The sequence below is a fragment of the Oncorhynchus keta genome, chromosome 30 (genome assembly GCF_023373465.1).
Source record: "Oncorhynchus keta strain PuntledgeMale-10-30-2019 chromosome 30, Oket_V2, whole genome shotgun sequence".
In the NCBI taxonomy this organism is placed as follows: Eukaryota; Metazoa; Chordata; class Actinopteri; order Salmoniformes; family Salmonidae; genus Oncorhynchus; species Oncorhynchus keta.
In genome coordinates this window covers 44,172,336-44,185,925 of record NC_068450.1, presented here as the reverse complement: position 1 = coordinate 44,185,925, position 13,590 = coordinate 44,172,336, and the positions used below count along the sequence as shown (strand labels likewise).

The window sequence follows — 13,590 nt, the reverse complement described above, 5'->3', positions numbered from 1 at the left end:
ATTCTTAGTATTTGTTGAGTGACTTTCAGTGTGTGTGTGTGTGTGTGTGTGTGTGTGTGTGTGTGTGTGTGTGTGTGTGTGTGTGTGTGTGTGTGTGTGTGTGTGTGTGGGTGGGTGTGGTGGGTGGGTGGGTGGGTGGGTGGGTGGGTGGGTGTGGGTGTGGGTGGGTGGGTGGGTGTGGGGTGTGTGTGGGTGTGTGTGTGTGTGCACGTGATGAAAATGACTCCCACACAATTCTTGCAAATAAGTGCAATGTTATTGCATTTCTCTGTATATGTGTATTTATATGCATGTGTATGACTGAACTGAGGACAGTCACGCTTGACTTGGCACAGCCTTTTCCAGTCCAGTAGATGCTCCTCCAAAGGGAGACCCAGTGAAGGAAGCTCTGGGAGTTTATCTTCTCAGTTTGTTTCTGAGATACACATCCAGACTACCCTAACTTGCTGATGAATAACACAAGCCGAAGGAAAGCTAGTTTGTGTTTTGAGGGAGAGGGTGTGTGGTGGTGTACTCCTCCCATGACAATACCAGTGTGTTCCAGCTCTCTTGACATGTGTATGTAATGTGTACACACTCTTGTAATTCCTGCCCTAGTGGGAGCGTAGGGGTAACCTAAAGGACCTCTGTCATACAGAACTGGAATCACAGCTCTTCTCTGAGTTGGTGGGTGTGATGACTTCCAGGGTTGAGATCAATTCCAATTTACTCTTGAAGTGGAAAATGTATGTTGAGTCAAATTCAAATGTTGTTTTGCAAGTAATGTAATTGGAATTTAATTCGACTGTTTGGACTTAAAATTCAATGTTCAATATTTGTACATTTCCCAGTTAATGGAATGAATGCACATAGTCTAAAATATTCCTGTAGGATTTGTTTTTAATCATTTCAATCTTCTTTCCTATATTTCTAGTATAGCTATGCAATCTGAACAATGACATGATCGGCCTGAAACCCTGAGGGAATTTAATTAAAATGGGTATGTGTGGAATTGTTGGGTAAAATATTGAATTGGGAATTTAATTATTGGAATTGACCTAACCTAAATTCAGAGGAATTTAACTATTTCTGAATTCTAAGACTGACCTATAATTTGAATTGAATTAAATGTAATTTACAGGGAGAGAGAATTGAATTAGAAATTCATTTGTGAAATTGACCCCAATCCTGATGACTGTCCGTGTCTCCTCACAGTCTTGTCAGGACACAAGCCAGACTGTTGGCATCTTTCCTCTCCTCTCTTCTCTTCTCCGCTCCTACTCTCCGCTCCTACTCTACTCCTCTCCCCTCCTCTCCTCCTTTCCTCTCCTCTCCCCTGACGACTACATAACAAAACAAATCTCTCTGGTGCTCTATGAAATAAACAACAATGTAGCCCTGAAGCTGGGATGTGATTGGTTGGCACAATGCAGATGGAGAGAATAGTAGTGGGAACGAGGGAGACAATTTAGCTGGGCTTAATGAAGCAAAGGGTAAAGGCCAAGAGCCATGTCACTGCTCTCTCTGCAGGAGAGACGACAAGACACAGGCTGAATCCCAAATCACCCCCTTCCCCTTGCCCCTCCATTGATACATTTACCCGCACCACCGCCATTTGCACAAGTGTCCCAAAGCTGAGGGAGTGAAAATTATCGAGGGCGTAGGGGCTAATTAGACCCTCAGATAGCCACTTTGACTGAGCCAACAAGGTTGCAGGCATCAGAGCCAAGTGCTATCCCTGACACGCACTGCAATATGTTTGCGCAATTTCATACAAAAGAATGGATAGGCGTGCCTAATTATATGCATCGTGCATTTGTTTGTCTGATTTCCAGACTTGACACATTTAATTAAATGTTTATCTGTGACTGAGGTTTATATCTTTTAAAACAATTTGTTAATTTGATTTTCATGCTCAAGTTTAAAAGTGGAACATGAATTGCGTCATTCAAGTCTGGAGTCTGTCCCTAAGTTGATGGGTTTATTGATCCCATCACCACTCTTTGGAATTCAACCTCTGAGTTTCGTCAGCAACACATGACAAAGGAGGGCCCTCAGAGCGTGTTGGTGGGGGCGAGGTTGTATGTAGTTTGCGAGTGTTTTTGCTTTGGTCTCTACCATTTGCTTTATTTTTAACGTGGCATCAGCAAGGGAGGAAGAGATCACAAGAACATAACACGCAGACAAGGAAACCATAGCGTTCCGGTGGAGAAACACGGTTACTAATTAACACCAGCAATAATTAATAGTAGCTTTTGTGTGCTGTACTTGTCTGTTCTTTCAGAAGTGTAATTCCTATCCATTTTCACCTCGGACAAACAAGGGATACAGATCCTGCAAAAAAATATATAACACTACTTATTGATACAAGATTATGCAATATTTATTACTGTATTCCATTTTCTTTTAATTGGCATTTTCTCTTTAATCTACATTCTTATAGTTGTTATGTTTCCTTTATTTGCGTTCTATAGGTCCTAAGAAGTGTAACTCTGCTTTACATTTCTTTTCAGTGTCTTTTTCAAATTCAAATTCTTCCTCATACATGTAACAGTCGGGTTCTATAGGTAAGCTCTGTGTTCCCTCAGGCAGCTTGGAAAGATTTAGCTGGATCCCTATCAATTACGCCCGCAGCATGTTCACTGATTCAGCTCTTTTCCCCTCTATTGTTGAAACTGAACATGATACACTCATGAATTAAAAAATGCTGTTTAATGTTTGATATCCTGAGTACCATTCTCTTTTTTCTTTTTAAGACAAAGTTAAAAGCGGGTGAAAACCCCTTTGACGTGCGATGGTATCGCGGAGGGGAGCAATAGTATTTTGCAAAAAACGAGATGCAGCCATCCTTAAATTAAAAAAAGAAAAAAAAAATTTAACTTTCACTTTACAATGGGAATCATTCAAACTCATGAGATCTAAGAATGCCTTAGAGTAAGATGTGCTTTAACGTTTTACTATTATTGCAGCCTTTGTCAAAGAGCCTGACCCCATTTCTATACTGACTATTCATCTTTGGATTCCCAGAAGCACAGCCTTGACAATAACACGCGACACACATTTTTGCTGGTTGAGCTTCCTGTACCAGATGGGAGCGTATTATGTGAGGTGAGGTGATGCCTGGGAAGACAAATTAGTTCACAAGACCTCACCGTCTAACCATATTACCAAAGACTATAAATCCTCCCAGCAAACCTACCAAACAAGTTCCTACTCGAAACCAACTTAATATATCTGGAAAATTGCAAACTTTTATTTCTCTGGTGAAAAGTTTGGCCAGCCCTCAATTTTGTTGGTTTTTCTCGTACTCTTTTTTTTATTCTCCACCCCCCCCCCATCTTGGCTGGATTATTTATAACTAAAGCACGCGTCATCATGAAAGATGAGGCAAACAGGTGTAAATGTGTTCCCTAGAACCTGCCCTGGGAAAATGGTGCAAAAAGGCTTCTGTTTAACTCGCCGTTCCTCGGGAGTCACACTTGTTACTCACATTGTCTGAAAACAACACGAGCCGTGCCGTTTAATTGGTTTTAACAAGAAAGGGGAAACCATAATCAACAGGGACTTACAGCTTTGCTTCTAGCCTCTTAAAAGATGATCAGAATCCTACTGTATTTCCAATTATGGCTACCTTTCTGCAGTAACAGCCAACATCCCAGCGACAACGCTTGAAGCCAGCAGTGTTGTCAGAGGGGTCTGCTGGAAGCAGAGTTGCTGAATATAAGGTCTAGCCTGTTCACATTGCTTTTAAATGTCATTTACTCACCGAAGCTGTACATGTTTGCCTGACTGCGGAGATGGTAATGCATTGGCGCATTATCCTTTGGATTCTAAGGCCCATCTTCACCTCTGTGGATCGACCTGATCTCCCAAGGAAGAGGAAGGTGAAGTGATACTTTGTACAGTGGTACAGCCAGGTCACCCACTGTACCTGTGCCCTCATAACCTGCTAAGTAGACCCTTATCGCCCATCATCTCCTACCAAGAATGAGAGAGTGGAGGTCAATAAATGTCCATCCCAATCAAAGCTGCTGCCCCCAAAACAACCCCTTCTCTCTGCCAAGCCAGACCTTGCTGCAACACTGGGGGAAATGTGTCCACTAGGGTCTATTTGTTCTGACTTATTTAAATCGGCTCCGGAGAGCAGAGCAACTCCTCACGTCATTGTATTGCTATTTGGTTTCCCTTGTAGAACTGGTAGTTTGGCTTTTCCCTCCCTCCTCCCTCACTCATTATTCCCTTCCCTCTATCATTCTCTCTTTTCTTTACCCCCGAGTCCCTTCACTTGGTGGTATCAATCAGCGGTTCTGCCTGTGTTCAGCTCCTGGGATCAAATCAGATGTACTTGTGGTTTGAGCGCCTAGCATGGCCTGCTGCATTTGAAAAGCAATTCTGTCGGCCAGGCTTTTCAGTTCTGTTTGAAATAAGATTGATGTTGGCAAACTTCTTCAACCTGCGCTCTCCTAATAGCGTTTCTCCATTGCCAACAGCGCCTGCTACACACACAGAGGGCATATGCCTTGATGTAATGATGACATGTGTTTGAGGCTTCCGACTGTTCTGAGAAGCTTTTAATCAGTGTGTGGCAGCAACAAAACTAAGAGAGTGAAACCATCCTGAACAAAACAACTAAAGTAGCATAACACTTAATGGCAACCCTGGTCTACTGCACACGTGTCAAACTCATTCCACAGAGGGCTGAGTGTCTGCGGGTTTTCCGCTCCTCCCTTGTACTTGATTCCTGAATTAAGGTTATTAATTAGTAAAGAACTCCCCTCACCTGATTGTCTAGGTCATATTTGAAAGGAAAAAACAAAAACTTGCAGACACTAGGCCCTCCATGGAATGATTTTGACACCACTGGTCAACTGTATTACAAAATTTGTCAATATTGATACATGTTTTTCAGCATATGCATTATTCCGTGTAAAAACACCTTATTTGTACAAAACAGAAATATGACTATAAATATTCAACTTATTTAAGAAGGTTGATGGAGAAAATGCTTGGCCTCGCTACTTGTCTCTTGCATCATTTTCCCCCAATCCTACTGCACTTCTTAATCTCTAGTGTAGTGTAGCATAGAGTGGATCGATGGCTGTGTACACTAAGTGGTCTGTGAGTAGGGGTCCCTCCTTATTGCGCTACACTAGCAGTTCTACTGATAAACCTAATGAAGATGTATGTAAATAATTGGGTTGTTAGCTGGCCCAGCCATATTTATCGGGGAGGAGCCTGGCGGCTGCGCTCAAACCCCTCTGATCAAGTTCACCGGCCCCTCCCTCTCCCAGCATGCCTCTATGTTAATGATGGCGAGGCTGCTAATGAGCCCGGCACTCCATCCAGTGCCCACCCGCGGAGGCCAGGGAGAGAGAGTGTCATGGTCTACAGGTCGAGAAATGACTGTTTGGGATCAGCCAAGCTATTAAAATCCCCTCTGAACTTAATTAAACTAAGGTCTTAGATTTTTTTTATTTTTTTTAAGCGTGTTCACAAGGAAACTGTCGTTGATGGAGGCTCGCTGTGAATTTCTTCTCTGATGGACATTTGCTGCAGTAGAAGTGTCTTAACGTCATCACAGATCACATGTGCAATGGTGTTTCCAATTTGATAAACAGTCATTTACAATTGCAGGGAGAAAGAAAAGCGACGTTGACAATGAATATGCCTGCCAACCGATGCACACTCCAAACTGTGAAACCCATGCTCCAGCCAAAATCACAGAAGGTTATTGTTTTGTGTAATATCTCTGCGTGTGTGGATATATTACCAATTTTGTGCAGAGTTTGTCCTGCTAACCCTCTCCCTCTTCTATTATCCACCTCTGCTCTGGTGTCCTGCTCTCTCTTAGCTTTAGCAATAATGCCCAATTCCCATTTCCAGAAAGCAAGCCTGCATTAATGCTTCTAAAGGTCAGCTCTAAAAGACCACGACCAAACCCCAGAGTCCCGAAGACAACTCTGGCCGGAGCTCCACCGTTTATCATCCAGGATTTGATCATATCCCTCAGCTCTCCTCCCAACCAGATTCATCTCCCATTAGAACGTTGTGTCGCTCCCGCCATTGCCGATGCACACAAACACAAGCTGAGCCACAAACCCTGCTACAAAGGCCTCGCAGCGGGATGGTAATAACCCTGCTGCAGCGCTGGTAATGATGGAATCAGCGGGGGTTTAGGCGGCTCCCTGACTGCCCTAATAAGTTCCCTAATAACTTTGTTACACCCAGGCTGACCCAGTACCCTGATCAAAGGTGCTCACGCGTGGTAAAGGCTCCTCTGAGGATATCAAGCCTCCCTTCAAACTTTGCTGCAGTATTTCTAAACAGGAAGGGCGGCTTCCGTCAACTGTGAGGCCCATGTCCAGTAGCCGCACACACAGTCAGACTCCCCTGGCGAGCTATAATAGGCAATGCCAGTGCTGTTATCTATTGGGCTGTTGCTTCAAACCAGGAAAGGGGGCTTCCGCCAAGTCACAAAGGTCCCTGTCCAGTAGCCGCACGCACACACAAACTCCTCATCCCCTGAGGAGAATGGCCAAAATGGGTAGTACCTCTGGTTCACTATTGGACTTTTGCTTCTGGGTCACCCAGCCACATTGGGAATCATACAAGGCATCTATTGTAGTTGAGCTATATATTACCCTCTCAGACAAAATATTAGACTTATAATTGTGAAGGAAGTTCCACTTTTCATCCCATCGACTCCAGACGGCCAGGTGATAATTGTAACCCTTTGAGAAGCCGGTTACTGAGCGAAGCGACACATCCCTTGACCGTCATGAGAATGTGTGTCTCCGTAGACACCGATAATGTAATAAAAGCTGCTGGCCAATGAGTCAGATGCTCTGTTCCATAAACAATATGCTTGTGCCCAGTCTAGATCATATTAACAGCAAAGCATGGGAGTACGATGATAAAGGAATCATTTGCTAACCGCTGTGTTGAAGATGCTGGGCACAGGGGTTTGATTGTGATGGTTCACGGTGCCTCCTTGAGGATGAGGTTGTTTATTGCCAGAGTTGCCCAAGTCCTTGTTTCTCCTCCCTTCCCTTCTCTCTCTCTCGAAATCACCATCCTGTCCCTCCTTGCACCGCTCCAGAAACCCGCTCATCCTTGGACCTCTCATTTACCATCTGGAGTTGAGGTTGCCCAGTCTCATAGACACGCACGCACACTCTCTCACGGCAGTGCTCTTGCCCAAACAAGATCACAAGTGAGTTTGGCGTACACTTCTTTGATAAACCACCACACTTTGTGCAAAAGGAGAGGTTTGCTTCTTCCCCTGCCAAAATGTGTGGCTAAACCAAGACCCCATGCATGCTCCATTGAATTTGGAGATGCACATAATTATATTCTGCAAAAGTGCCTTGCAGATAATCAAATGTGGTGTTAATATGATAAATCTGACTTCCGGGGCCTTCGTTGCCGCCTGATGGCACGTTTCAGAATGGGAGCCATTTGTTTAATTGCTCTCGAGCGCCAGGACAATTTGTCTTAATAAAGCAAAATGCAACCCTATGCTAATTTCCCTCTGTTTGGGGGCAGCCATTTTCCTTACTCATCCTTCCACAGTTTTTATAAATCGCATATGAGTGAAATGAGCTCCTTAAATATTAATGGCTTGTAATTGGTTTATTGTACATTAGCTAGGCCGCAGGGGGTGACCTGGATCGAGAGGCGAGTCAAGGCGGCTGTTATTCCCAGCTCGTCCCTGACCGTTTTCCACTTCATATCGCCTCTCCGCAATGTCCCACTGACTTTAATCTTCTCTGCTCAGATGAGGGCTGTTTAAGACTTCTGGGTAACTACTGTATACTTTAACTTTTAAGCCTCCCCTCAACTCCAAATATTGGCCTGTTTAATAGCTGCCCTGCTAAGAGACTCCAACCTACTTCCTGCTAGCTTTATTTGCCTTCGGGTGTACTTTGCGTTGCAACATTTATCCAACGAGAAGTGCTGACTTTAATAACGTTTACGGTGCGTGGGTGTGCCTGTGTGTGTATGTGTGTGTGTGTGTGTGTGTGTATGTATTGTATGTGTGCATTTGGTAAGCGAAGCCAGTCCATCAGACCTGGTCTTCTGCCTCCTTTAGTGTATTACAATATACCCGCAACTTTAGCTGAATTATTTCTGAAATCCACAAAAGACTGCAAAAGGAACTCTACCAGTGGTCAAATTACAGTTTATATCAGTGAGTTTATTTAGATCAATTCGAGGCTAGCTGAGTCACTTAAACTCTGGAGTACCTCCTCACCGTGATCATTACCAGTTCTTTGGTCATTTGTAACGTTATGAATAAAGTTCAGACTCCAAAACGTGGGGTATATGATACAGGTAAGTGGTTGTAACTTGTCACTGATCTTAATAACTAATTAATTCAAATAAATCAATTTGTAGTGGTGGCATCAATTTCGCAGTGCCACTGCTATTTGAATATAGGGGAAACACTGATGGGTATTCAGGCACTGATATCTTTTGTTTTACTAAACCAATGCATGTTGTATATTCTCAGCTAGGCCTCTAACATGGTTTGTTTTTGGACCCATTGTGGTTCGAGTGGTGTAGCGGTCAAAGGCACTGCATCTCAGTACTAGAGGTGTCACTACAGACCCTGGTTCGATTCCAGGCGGTTACACAACCGGCCGTGATTGGGAGTCCCATAGGGCGGCGCTCAATTGGCCCAGCGTCGTCCGGGTTAGGGTTTGGTTGGGGTAGGCCACCATTGTAAATAAGAATTTGTTCTTAACTGACTTGCCTAGTTAAAAACAACTCAGCCACCTTTTGTATTTTATAATCTGTACTTAAATGTACACCGTCGGCGTGGTTACTGAAATGACAGCCAGTAATTTGCCTGGCTATTGTTTAATCTCAATTGGACACATTTTGTCACTAACACAAATCATATTGGATCCAATTGCAGGTTGACTCCTCTCAAAATGTGCATAGAGGCCACGGCTCCCCCCGTCATCCCCTCTCCTCTGCACAATCCAGGCCCAAAGTTTGTGACATGTTATCATGTTAAATTTGTCTTTAGGGCTCTCGGGTGGAATTGGTTTGGGTCCACAAGTGCCCACAACAAGCCAAACTGCCTGGATAGGTATGGGGAGAGAGGCCAGGGAGGAAGGAGCGAGGTGACAATGGGGGAAAAGTGTCTCCAGCCTAAGTGTCGGTCGGTGACCCCCTGGTAAACAATCAGAGCGCACCGTGTTCAAGATGGTGCCTCTCTGAATATAAACAATGCTGACTTCTCCTAGCCAACAACCTGGCGAATGACTAAATAGTTGGAAAGTGCTTCTTCTCCAGAGCCAATGAGAACAGAAGAGAGACAAGAGAGGGGGAAGAGGAGGAGGGACTTGTAAGAGATGGCCGCTGTCTCTTTAATCAGAGATGGTGTTTCCAAAAGACAACCGACCTCAGAGGACAGAGAAGGAAAGAAATTTGTGAGAATTGAAGAGAAAGAAATGGGAAGAAAAGACTGAGTGCGAGATGGAGAGAGATGGAGAGGTGTATGACAGAGAGAGCCATTTTAACCTGTACCCTCACTGTCCAGAAGACTGGGCAGCTCGGCACAGAACGTGCATGCTCTCTCCACTGCACTTTTAACAGATTCCCTTCGGGGCGCACAGGCCGCTACACTGATTGCTGTGATCCCTCCCTCATCTCTCTTTCTTTCTCTCTCTGTCTCCCTTCACATACCACAGCTGTTTCAATCACTCAGTCTGAATGCTTGGGAGAGTTCTCTTTCATTCGACCTGATATGTCTCCTCTGAATTCCCTCCTTGCTGGTGATGGAAGGATGGACTCACTTACAGAAAAGAGAGCTGTTTTTAAAACCGGTGACATTTTCTTTTTTCAACTTTTCTTTTAATATGCCACATACCCTCAATAGTTCCCCAAAGCATTCTGACAGCCCAGTATCTCCCCTTTCTTTTTGACTGCTGATTTTAAAAACTTTTTTTTTTTTACTTCACACCTTCCTTGATTGTCAGCCATGTGTAGATGGTGACGCATTTTAATGGTGCAAGGTGAAGAGATTAAAATAAGTTGGGTTATATGTCTTTGCATACAACAGTATAACAGGGATGGCTGGTTATAGAATCCCGTAAACCGACAAGTGATAAATGAATGCACAGCGGCCCCAAGTGATTCTCCTGTAAACGGGAGCCGTTATTTTAATGATGTTTCGGGACATTTAAAAAAAAAAAAAACGTTGTCCCTTTCTTTAGAGCTGTAAACAAACACTAAGATATCATGGCGAGTGAGGCCCCTCGGGGCAGCGTGGAGCTGATGTGAAGCCGTTTCCTCACAGATGCAACCACTGCCCAACTTTTTCCCAGCTCGTCTGCCGCAGTGGGTGTCGCTAAATCCCTCCCACCGTGGGGGTGAGGGGGTTGCAATTCAAGGAAGCGTTTCATCATTTCTCCTGACTGAGTCTAACACTCTGACCCTCAGCTAATCGCTAGCTGCAGCCTTAGTCGAATCACCGGTGACATACCCCCTACGTGTGGTAATGTTCCACTGGATGTGAGTCCAGTTTGCCCTGCTCATCCTATGGTCGGAGACTGCTTAGTAGGTAAGCTGCAGCATGCTTTTTTTGAAGACCGGAGTCCAGACACTCCATCTGTGGCATGTCGGTTTGACTGCTAAGTGAATTTGCATTAAAGGTAATGGCTGCACTCTTGCACACTCTCCCTCTCTTCCTTCCTCTCTTCCATATAGTTATTCTCTGGTTTAAAGGGATACATCGGGATTCAGACTCATGGTGTCCATGAATTCATCTGACTCTGGGAAAGTAGATAAAGGGCTTCATTGCCAAAATCCCAAAACATCCTTTTAAGGTGAAACCATTTATTAACCTTTCGGAGGCCACAGGCATCTCTGAGATAAAACACACACCTCTGACGCCACACTTTAAGATAAATGAATCGCCCACCACTGATATGCCTTGATTTCATTTAATCACACCTCTCAGAAAACCACACCACTGAATTCACATTTTATCTCCAAACCAGATAGAGACGTATTGCTTAATTTATTTTTCAGTGGTATTGAAATACACGTTACTGGCTGAATAGCAGCTGCCCACTCAGCATCCCACTTTTACCTTGTCAAAATATGTCAAATTGAAGCTCACTTTTTCTTATTTCTTTTCATTATATATCATATAGTTGTCACTGTTTGCAGTGGAAATAAAGCCGTAGAGGAGCACTATTCTCCTGGCTTGAATTGAGTATCATCCACCTCAACCTGAACTGTTATTGAGTCTGACTTACACGGCGCTACACTATATGTTTTTAGTCACTAGGGCTTGTGTTGAGTTTGGGATGGAGGAAGCAATGCTATATGTTGTGTTTGCTGTGTTGTTTGCCATTGCACAGGGCTGTATTAGTGATTGATTCTTGGAGAGCAGTGCTGCAGCAGTGGCATATCATTACCCAGGCCTCTCATCCACTCTCTGCAGGTGTTGACCCCTCTGTGCAAAGGTCACCAAGGTGATGTCAATCCACAGATCACGGCAGACTCAATTAGAGGGAGAATGTACACACACTTGCAAACAAGCACATACACAAATGCACACACACACACCATCAACAGCGGGCATATCCCCTCCCTTACCTAACAATGTGATCGATTGAGAGCAATTTATCCCAGGGAAACGCCATACATCTTTTACACATCCTGCTACGGCCGTATCCATAATTGACGATTGGAAGTGCCCAGGCTCCCCAGCGATGCAATTAAAACTCCCGTGGCTCACCTAGCAGACCATTACTCTGCCCCTGACATGCTGCCCAGGAGGAGTGGACTGGACACCCGGGGCCAAACAATAACTGGCCAACAACACACCCTTGTGGTTCTCCACAACACCAGTTTTCTTGCTGCGGTTAGAGGAAACTGAAAGAAACAGAAGCTTCCAGCTGCTTTCTCCCAGAGTTGTAATGGCCTGGGTGGATAGCAGGCGGTCATGAGAGCTGATTGGCCGGAAGCAGAAGAGAGGGCCGTTTTAATGCTCCGAGGTTAATTGTTTGTGCTTTCAGGGTTTCAGCTCATCTTACAGTATTGGCAGTAGCTAGGCACTAGAACGGGGGCATGGGGATGTGCCAAGCGATGATGAGCTAACGCCGTAGTGGATGATTATGCAGAGCATATTATGCCACCCCACCGCGTCGGAGGGCTCGGTATGTTCATTAAAGACATAAGAGCCGAGGCTGGGGCTAACCTTAAGCCGAGGCAAATCTGTAATGAACCCTCTCTCTCAACGCTTCATTACCCACTGTTGTCTTATACTGGTGCTGCCATATTTATCCACCCTCCTCCTGTACTCTTCGCTACACCAGACTGGTCATTGGCACTCGGTCACTGGTGTGTGTATATCTTAGTGTGTGTGTGTTCATGAGGGCTCCTGGTGATGTGTAATTAACACAAAGGCAAACATCCCCAAAGGTTGACATTATGCTGAACGCATTAGACACAGTGGTGCCCAGGAGAGTGTGTGTGTGTTTGCGTGTGTGTGGTCACCCGCCGCCGTCCAATACTGATAAACACATGCTGGGGAGATTATTAATGCCCCTAGTGATGAACAGACTGGAGCATTGTGTGTGAAATGTTAGCTTCCTGTCAAATCCAATGTTGTGGCCCCCTGGGCATTCTGATACATGGCTGGAGACAGGTATGCTAAGATACTGACATAACATTTCAGGTAGAACAAAAAGGACGAAGGTAAGAGAAATAGCTTAATTTAAAAGCATACCTACCATACATCAGTTTCTTATGGCAGAATTAAATAAAATGACAATATTTAGTCACAATATACTCCGCCATATAGCTATGCAGACTTTCCAATTATAAAGAGGCTATAGCATGAATTCCACTGCGTTTTTAAAGAAGTGGGTGTTAGTGACCCCACCCCCCTCCTCAGATATGTAGTTCAGCATTTGATAGGGGGCCAAAGGTCGCTGTGAGTTTGTCGACTGCAGTCTTCCTCCACTAAGCCCCATGGACACAAGTACAGGCATGTGGTGATGCAGCGGTTCCCATGGTAACCATAGCTTGCTATAGTCCACAACGCATGCTCGGGCTACCAAAAGTGTTTGCCATTGCTGTGGGGTGTAGGAGGCAATTGAGGGGAAGTGGTAGTCTGTCTACTGTGTTGCGCCATGCCTTTTGATGGCATTTTGAGGTGTGGGTATGTGTTTGGAGGGCGATGACGAGAAGGATGGATGGAGGGAGGGAAGGAGAGAGGGAGAGCAAATGAAAGAGAGAGAGCAAAAGAAATAGAGCAAAAGAGAGAGAGAGAGAGAGAGACAGCAAAAGAAATCGAGAAGCAGAGATGGGGAGAGAACACTTTTGAAGAGTAGTGTTATTGGAGATGAAGGCATAGATACAAATGTGATGTGATAACTACACCAGCCAAGACAGTTATGGCTGCTTATGGAAATTAACATGTTCCCAGGCAGATAGGATTTGTACATACAGTGCCACACTTCCATCAAGTTATTGGAAAGTGAGGAGCAGTAAGATTTCTAAATTAGCTCACCTCGGTGGCAACATGCCACTTTGCAAGTTATTACTGTGATTTCATACCTCATAACCCAGTGCCACTGGGATGCA

General features: G+C 44.6%; 1 protein-coding gene across 7 annotated transcripts in view; it reads left to right on the top strand.

The window, feature by feature from the left end:
- Positions 1-13,590, top strand: part of LOC118363647 (protein diaphanous homolog 2-like) — a 605,757-nt gene that overhangs the window by 229,788 nt on the left and 362,379 nt on the right. The gene's annotated exons all lie outside the window — the stretch shown is intronic.